The 8261-nt window shown below is 40.4% G+C and overlaps 1 long non-coding RNA gene across 4 annotated transcripts; it reads right to left on the bottom strand.

Moving 5' to 3' along the window:
- Window positions 1-238: 238 nt before the first annotated feature.
- LOC125784915 (uncharacterized) lies at window positions 239-6754 on the bottom strand. 4 transcript variants are annotated; one of them, XR_007427535.1, is made up of 5 exons: window positions 6475-6754; window positions 4438-4507; window positions 3412-3502; window positions 2497-2630; window positions 239-2369 (listed from the first exon to the last, which is right to left on the bottom strand). It is a non-coding gene; the product is annotated as an uncharacterized LOC125784915 (long non-coding RNA). The 4 variants fall into 4 exon arrangements; XR_007427536.1 differs by having other exon boundaries at window positions 6373-6754; XR_007427537.1 differs by lacking the exon at window positions 6475-6754 and adding an exon at window positions 6260-6366.
- Between the last annotated feature and the right edge of the window lie 1507 nt (window positions 6755-8261).

The following is an 8261-nucleotide window of genomic DNA, read 5'->3' on the forward strand; positions in this document are numbered from 1 at the left end:
TTGGGAATATGAGACACATGGGATAATCAGCTTTTAACTTCAGAACATCTCTGTTCATTACATTAATAATAAATCAATAATTTCTGATTTATTCTTTCAGTGTTTAGTTGAAGTGTTAAAAAGTGGTTGAATGTGGGCATCAAATCCACATTTAATAAAATATTAAAATTATTTTTTTTCCATAAACACATTTCAAGAAACGTAGCGATAGTGTGATCAAATAAACAAACAAAAGTGATAGCAATAAAAAAACATTTATTGACAAAGTTAAGAAACAAACAAAATTAAGAACAGTGAAAAAAAAAAAAAAAAAGTGTCCAAACCTCTTTTGAGTAAGCACAAAGGAGACAGCGGCAAAGAAAATTCTCTCAGAAAGAGAGATAGAAACCTTGAGAGGAACCCATACTCCTTGGGTCAATACACAAATTAAAAATGTAAAAATCTGAAAAAGACAAAGAGCATAAACATTAAATGAAACAAAAATATATACAATGCAAATGTAAAATCCCGTATAAAGACATACAATTAATAAACCCGCCTTTAATTTTTATAAAAAAATAAATAAAAAATAATGTATAGTTAAGTACAGAAAGATTAATAGTAAAATATTAAAAGGTAAGTACAATATTAATTGATTAAAGCACTAAAAGACAAACGTTAAAATGTTTTTAATGAATATAAGCCCAAAATAAGACTAAAACACCAATACAATAACCATTAATATAGCAAGTAACTAAACAATAAAAGAAATATATACAAAAAGTGTATGGATTAAAACACTAACAGTATACTACATAAAGATAAATACAGTTAATAAACATTAATTAATAAACATCAAAAGATAAACAATATCAAGATAAAAGGATTAAAGCCTTAAGTACATGAACACAAATACAAAACAGGAAGCAATTAAAAGCATACAATACACAAAACAATTAAAACATTTATATAGTTAAAGAAAATCATTACCTTTTTAAAAGTATGGAATCAATAGCTTTATTAATACCTGCTATTTTCCTTAGGTGTGTTTTATAAAAAACCCTCTAAACTAGAGTATAGAGCTGGGCGATATGGCCGAAAAAAAAAAAATCTTAGATTTTTTTTTTTAAATCCAATTTTTGATTTAAATCGATTTTTCCCCCTACTAAAAATCAAACTAAAGATGATAAAGAAATGGTTAAAAACTAGTTCTTATTTAATTTGTTTTCACTTAAAATGTTCCATTTGTGGTTAAAGTGCAACCAGAAACAAGCAAAAAAAAACTATTGTAAACAGTGAGAACATCTAGAGACTTTTAGAAAGCTTTCTCCAACATAGTTTAGGTACTGACACAATGCACCCTCAAACTTAAAAAATAAATAAATAAACACACCCTTAAAAACAAATAGAAATAAATAAAATGGTGCCCTTTTTTGATAAAACTTACAAAGTAGACAATAGAAAACAAGTACAATTTATATGCTCTTAAGTAAATACTTTTCCCTATTGGGCTAGAATTGCAAAACAAAGCATTTAAATAAGTGCCAGTGTTCTATAAAATGAGATCTTTTCTCATGAATATGCAAAACATCTTAACTTAGTGCATACAAAACCTGGTACACGGTTGGAAGATGTGCCAGGGACAGTTCCTTGTTTAACGTTGAATGGTGAACTGGTGCTGCTGCGTTCCTTCCTATGGTAGCAGCACTTCTCCCACTCCGCTACATGGCTCTGTTTAAGGTATAGTGATAAATTGGTTCACCTTACAGCGAGGACCTGTTTGGTCTACGTCCGACGCCGCAAAACCGAACCAACTCCAGATCACGGAGCTAGTTGCTCTTAAGCTCCGCCGTCATGTGTTTTGTGTATGTGTGTGTTTGTGTTTGTGCGTGCAAGGGAGGGAGGGAGGGAGTAAGGGAGGGGCGGGGGTGCGCGCGCTGGAGGGAGGGAGGTATGGAGGGAGCTAGCTAAGCTCACTCTGTGCCCACAGAGGAGCGTCTGTGGTGAAAAAGAAAACTCAGAGAAAATCGATTTTCATAAAAACACATTGTCCTTAACTATAAATTCGAATTTATCGATAAAATTGATTAATCGCCCAGCTCTACTAGAGAACTCTCTAAACTAGAGATTGAAAATATAGATTTTTTAAAATTATTATTATTATTGTTTTATATGGTACCTGACTGAGGTGTGCCTAATGTGGTGGCTGTGTCGTGGTGTATACTTAGCCAGGGGTCATAGAGCAGATGGTGGAGAGATGATCTGAGACTTCTTTGGGGTGATCTCCGTGCTGGTGTTGAAGGGTCACCTCTCACACACAGCAGGATGATTCCTATCTGCAACACTGTGGAGGATTTAGCCTCATGGGTAAACCACTCATGACGAAGGTCCTGAAAAGTAAATTAGAGACAGTGACTGAGCGTTAAGGAATGTTTTTGACCTGAATCTCTATTAAGTAATGGTAGCTTCTACAAAGAAGACAGTTCTCTGCCTGTAGTGTTCACTGAAAACCCATACCAGAAGAACAGAAGATGAAGGCGTGGTTCCTAACTGTACATCTGAACCAGGATGTTCTATGGCTTGAGGTCACAGTGCAGAACCCCTCTGGCATGGACCTCAATCACGCCTTCAACTAGCTGCCTTAGAAGTACCTGCAGACTACACAGAGCACATTCTAATAAAGTTAAATTGGCTGAAATTTATCCCAACATTTGCAATACTTGTGATTGTCGGCACGCTGCCACGTTCAATAAAAAAATATATATAAGTACCTACAGAGTGTAAGAAACAGACAGAAGGAAATTACAGTCGCTATAGAACAGGCTAACAGTTATTCAGTGGGTAGCTGCTACATTAAGGGTGAAGAGAGAAGAGTGTTCAGGTAACTAACGATTTTCCAATGATTTCACAGTTGCAGACAAATTTCCAGAGTCAGGATAAAATCACGAGAGTCTGGCTAGAGTCGAGCCGCAGTTGAGTGGCGGTCGTGTCATCTCAATCGTTAAGTGTAAGGTGGTAACGACTGAAAGTTTTAGTCAGTTGGGTTTGGGTACTGGCGCTCCGATAAAATCAACTGGGTTTGTTTTTTATTTATTAGCAGTGTGAGCAGCAGCTGTAAGATCGAAAGAGCGTATTACACCCCTCTCTGTTTGGAAATATTTTAAAGTGGACTGCAAAGGCAGGATTTTACAAGATGGGAAGGAAAAAAATGCACATTCAACAACAAACATGATTTACCACCTGAGAAACAATAAGCACCCAGCACAATCCTCCCAGTACACTGCAGACACTCAGTACAATTAGCAACAGCACTGCCAACACATTTCTCTGTGTGTGTTTCCGTCCCTTAATTAGTTCCCCCGGTAAGTCAGTAATAAGAACAAATAGAGTAATAATATTAAGCTATTAATGTATTAACATATATTCATCAACCTCTTTTGGGTGGGGATGGAGAAGGTGGAGTGGCCAGTGCTTCAGCTGGAGCTCCAGGACACTGAGGATGTTGTGTCTTTTGGAACTGGGCCTGATTTTACCGATTTTAATCTGTATCAATTTATCCAATAAAGTAGATCTACAGGTCTTACTTTATATAAATAAAACTAACCGACATAAAAAATATGCATGAAAATGTTCAGGACATCCAGAATGGCAAGTATTTAAAAACACTGTCCAGTGTTAATTTTTAGTAACATGTTTAAAGTCTATACTATCTAAGACAGTGAGACAAATACAGCAACTTTTCTAAAATTACACTCTTCTACTGCAGCACAGACGTACACTCCCTCCTTAAAAAAATGCTCAAAACCAGAAAAAAAACAAACAAACACACCCTGGGAGGTTAAATAGCTTTTGACCAGCATAGGTAATGTTTATTTCTGGATGATCAGCTGGACTCAGCAGGGCCAACATTAGTAGCCTAGTCTTTTAAAAGTAATTAACTCATTTTTTAAAACCCATAAAGTCCAGTAACAGCTGTGTTTATTTGTTTTTTAAAGTCACTGGTTGGCTGCGGGTGTAACTTCACAGACCGCGATCTCAGTTCACAATTATGCAGCCACACATCTTATAAAATCTCCTGCTCCTAACCAAATATCCAGCACAACAAACCCAGCTTTAAACCCAAACCATCGCTGTATAAACAGAGACAGAGGAGAAGTTTTCTTTCAGTGTTTTCTGACAGAAACTGTGAGGATTAAAAAAAAAGACAAGAGTGTGTTTACTAATCCGTTACTAACCTGCACGTACAGTGGATTCACGCGGTTAGTTAATAGTATGCAAAATGCAGTGAATGCTGCTGTTTGGGGTCAAAATAAACTAAACACCTTAGCTAATAAATCATGGACTGCAGAAAACTAAGCCGGAGACACAACAAACGCTAGCTCTGTAAGTTAGTTGTCTAACGGAGTTACGTTAAGTGCATAAACTGCCTGCACAGATCAGAACATAACAGCAGTTTACCTTTTCATGTTAAATCCACGACGAAAGCATTCTTTTCTCATATCTTTATAAAATCCAGTTGCAGCGTCACCTGCTTGTTCAGAAACAAAACAAACACCCAGCGCCGTTTAAGAGCTGATTCACGACCTTCTCTCCCAGCACAGGGTGTGTTTTTCTCAATCAGCAGCAGCTTTTAAACCACGCTGTAGTTCAGTAATAAGATCGCGTTTCACCGAGAGCTGAAACAGCCAGTTGGCTAAGACGAATAAAAAAAAAAAAAAATGTCCGGGGGGGGGGGGGGGGGGGGGGGCGTCTGCGCATGCGCGAATATTGGCGGCCGTCTGCGCATGCGCGAACATTGGCGGCTGCGCATGCGCAGACGGCCGCCAATATTGGCACATGCGCAGACGGCCGCCAATATTCGCGCATGCGCAGACGGCCGCAAATATTCGCGCATGCGCAGACGGCCGCAAATATTCGCGCATGCGCAGATGGCCGCCAATATTCGCGCATGCGCAGACGGCCGCAAAATATTCGCGCATGCGCAGACGGCCGCTAATATTCGCGCATGCGCAGACGGCCGCCAATATTCGCGCATGCGCAGACGGCCGCTAATATTCGCGCATGCGCAGACGGCCGCTAATATTCGCGCATGCGCAGATGGCCGCCAATATTCGCGCATGCGCAGACGGCCGCAAAATATTCGCGCATGCGCAGACGGCCGCTAATATTCGCGCATGCGCAGACGGCCGCCAATATTCGCGCATGCGCAGACGGCCGCTAATATTCGCGCATGCGCAGACGGCCGCTAATATTCGCGCATGCGCAGACGGCCGCCAATATTGGCGCATGCGCAGACGGCCGCAAATATTCGCGCATGCGCAGATGGCCGCCAATATTCGCGCATGCGCAGATGGCCGCCAATATTCGCGCATGCGCAGACGGCCGCTAATATTCGCGCATGCGCAGACGGCCGCTAATATTCGCGCATGCGCAGACGGCCGCCAATATTGGCGCATGCGCAGACGGCCGCAAATATTCGCGCATGCGCAGACGGCCGCAAAATATTCGCGCATGCGCAGACGGCCGCAAATATTCGCACATGCGCAGACGGCCGCTAATTTTAATTTATTTTTTATTCGTCTTGTGGGAACACACCGCTAAAATTAGGTATAAATTAACTAAAAGTGTTTTGGTAAAAAGCTAGTTGACTTTTTAACATTAGCCAGATTACCATACTTTAATTCAGTATTAATAAGATTCAGAAATTAAATATCTACAAAAACCCTGCCGAATTAGAATGGAGTACCGAGAGGAGCTCTCAGCCCTGTTAGGTATTTTAACTACCGTTAGCCAACTGGCTGTTTCAGCTCTCGGTGAAACGCGATCTTATTACTGAACTACAGCGTGGTTTAAAAGCTGCTGCTGATTGAGAAAAACACACCCTGTGCTGGGAGAGAAGGTCGTGAATCAGCTCTTAAACGGCGCTGGGTGTTTGTTTTGTTTCTGAACAAGCAGGTGCTGCTGCAGGTAATCCAGCTAACTGTAGCTAATTAGCTTAGCCGGTTGAGCTAACTGTAGCTAATTAGCTTAGCCGGTTGAGCTAACTGTAGCTAATTAGCTTAGCCGGTTGAGCTAACTGTAGCTAATTAGCTTAGCCAGCCATGCTCCACTCGCTAGCTCGCTAACGTTAGCTATATTACAGCGTAAATAGTGGTAAGACTATTTAAAGCGTGTTAATGGCGAATAACGCTGTAAGATAGCTAACGTTAGCGAGCTAGCGAGTGGAGGATGGCTGGCTAAGCTAATTAGCTACAGTTAGCTCGATTACCTGCAGCAGCACCTGCTCGTTCAGAAACAAAACAAACACCCAGCGCCGTTTAAGTATCATAATAAGACCGCGCTTCACCGAGAGCTGAAACAGTCAGCTAACTAAATTACTCACCGGGACTTCACCTGCTCGTTCAGAAACAAAACAAACACCCAGCGCCGTTTAAGTATCATAATAAGACCGCGCTTCACCGAGAGCTGAAACAGTCAGCTAACTAAATTACTCACCGGGACTTACAGAGCTCCGCCGCGCTGCTCTAATCTAATCCGGCAGGGTAATAATCACTATCGGTGCTGAAGGCCCGCTAGTGCCGCTGTTTTAAGACTGAGGGGCTTTAAATGAAAACAGAGTAAAGGGGAAACACAGTAAAAAGCAGCGCAGCGGACCTTCAGCACCAGAGTGAAGAAATACTGGATTATTTGACCCAATATTAATAACTGTTCCCCATAAAACACAGCGAGGCTTTGGACTCCTGCAGTCCCCACGCAGCTCCCGGAGAAAAGGACGTCTTTCTTGTGGCTACTGATTCAGTGGAGTGGAGCCACGACCATTCAAAACTAGGTTCGGGGTTTTTTTGTTGCCCGAAAGGTTTTTAATTTGTGTGTTTTAATATATTCATTATATGTTATATTGTATTAAAACGTGAGATATAAACGTAAATAATCATAATTTAATAGGAACGGTGAAATATATTATTTTAATTATATTAAATATCATGCCTCAAAATCTCAGATCTCCCCCTCTTTTCCAGTGACTTTGGTTTCTTCCAAAAGTCTGTTGATGAGAGGGCGGGCGGAGCTGGACTGGAGAAAGAGGGCCGGTGTTCTGTCGAATTCTGCTACCTTGTCGAACCGTGCTGCCCCAATGAATATTTAACTGTAAAAATACAAAAGAAGCACTATTTTAGGGCATGTACCCAGTGATATTCCAGTAGATGTACGTTATTAGAGTTGGAGTGCATAATTCATTGTACCATAGCAAAGTTATAGTAAATATAGCTCATTACAAACTGCTTTTGTATTTATTTATGATAATAAGTGTAATTTTTAGTTTCCATTTACACTTCTGTGCAATGATAGTGCGTCCAGGTTGTTTAATGCACATAACGCCCCCTAAACCAGATTAATTATACATAAAACACGAGAAAGAATTAAATTGTGTAGGTCGGCGCATGCGCAGTACCTTTGGGAAGCATGTATCGATGGGTAGCAAAATTCGACAGAACACCGGACTAAAACAACTGTTTTTAACACACCTTGGGTTTGGGCTGTATTCACTCAGTCGCAGTTAAATAAACTCACTGGCCATTTAGGAATCACTTAGACCAGAATTATAATAGAATAAACAATAAAATAATAAAATGTTATATAAAATCTAAAAAAAAATCACCAGTGTCAGTGGCTGTCTTTACACTACAAGCCTCAAGTGTTTTTTTATTTTATATAAATTAACCTTTTTGTCAAACAGCACACATGCTCTCAATATTTTTTTGGCTGCTCTGCCAATGCTGGCTGATAATGACAGCACTAAGGGCATGAATACTGGCAAACAGATGCATGAAATCCACAAATAAAGAAATATGAAATTTGCAGTGGCCTTTTTTATGCCCAATCAGTTTGAATACTGAGAACATATGTCTGCACTCCCCTCCAAAGGAATTGGGCGGAAAAAGCATTATTAAAAGATGAATAATGAAGACTGGAAATTGGAAATCAGTTAATTACAACTTTGTCAGTGTGTCCAGGCCCGGAGTGGCTAATCGGGAGATTCGTGAGGATTCCCGATGGGCCGGCTGTGTCTGCTGAAGTGTCTTATTGTGTACCTTGGGGAAGATGTGGGCAGTTATTAAGGAGTATGTCTATGCTGGTGTTTTACCGGAGTCAAGCTATCCGCGCGTATACGCGCGATTTTACGGTAAACAGACGCGCAGGAGGAGAGCACGCTAAAAAACACAGAGAGAGACAGACACGTTTCAGTCGGTTATATTAATTCAGACATACATTAAGCCCAGAAA

Source organism: Astyanax mexicanus, chromosome 20 (assembly GCF_023375975.1).
Source record: "Astyanax mexicanus isolate ESR-SI-001 chromosome 20, AstMex3_surface, whole genome shotgun sequence".
NCBI classification, from domain to species: domain Eukaryota; kingdom Metazoa; phylum Chordata; class Actinopteri; order Characiformes; family Acestrorhamphidae; genus Astyanax; species Astyanax mexicanus.